Consider the following 575-nt stretch of genomic DNA (forward strand, 5'->3'; position numbering starts at 1 on the left):
TTGCAGATTGAAGCTTCATTTGTTGGAGCGTACACGGGCTCATGGCTTGTAGTCGGGCCAAGGGTGGGAATTGCTGGGAAGGTCTTAATTCCTGCAGGCTTTGATGGTATCAAATTCTATCAGAAATACTTGAAATAATGCTTCTACCTTGTGGCTATGAAATAGGATCTTTCAACTGACGTGTTTTCTAAACAGCCTTGCTGCTGCAGTTGGGAAGTTTTGTGGGGCACAGGCATCTGATCAGCACCGCATCCTGGAGACTCCCGTGCTGTGCCTACAGCACCTGCACGGGGTCCACTCCACAGCAGCCAGAAATGCATTTTTTTCCATTACTGTGACAAACCAGGACATTTGCTGAGCTGAGCAGCTCACGTGTGAGGGTCAGCAGGGAGGAAGAGGCACCCTGGGGATCCCGGTCCACTGCAGGGCTGTGCACGGAGGTCACACCAGGGAAGCGGTCGCTCCATGTGTTTGTGGCCGTGAGTGGAAATCGGATACTGGACAGGACGTACCTTTTGCAGACTTGTTCTCCCTGGCATTGCCCAGTCTGTTCCTGTGGTTCATGTGATGGCATT

The sequence above is a fragment of the Mesitornis unicolor genome, unplaced genomic scaffold (assembly GCF_000695765.1).
Source record: "Mesitornis unicolor isolate BGI_N332 unplaced genomic scaffold, ASM69576v1 scaffold40160, whole genome shotgun sequence".
In the NCBI taxonomy this organism is placed as follows: Eukaryota; Metazoa; Chordata; class Aves; order Mesitornithiformes; family Mesitornithidae; genus Mesitornis; species Mesitornis unicolor.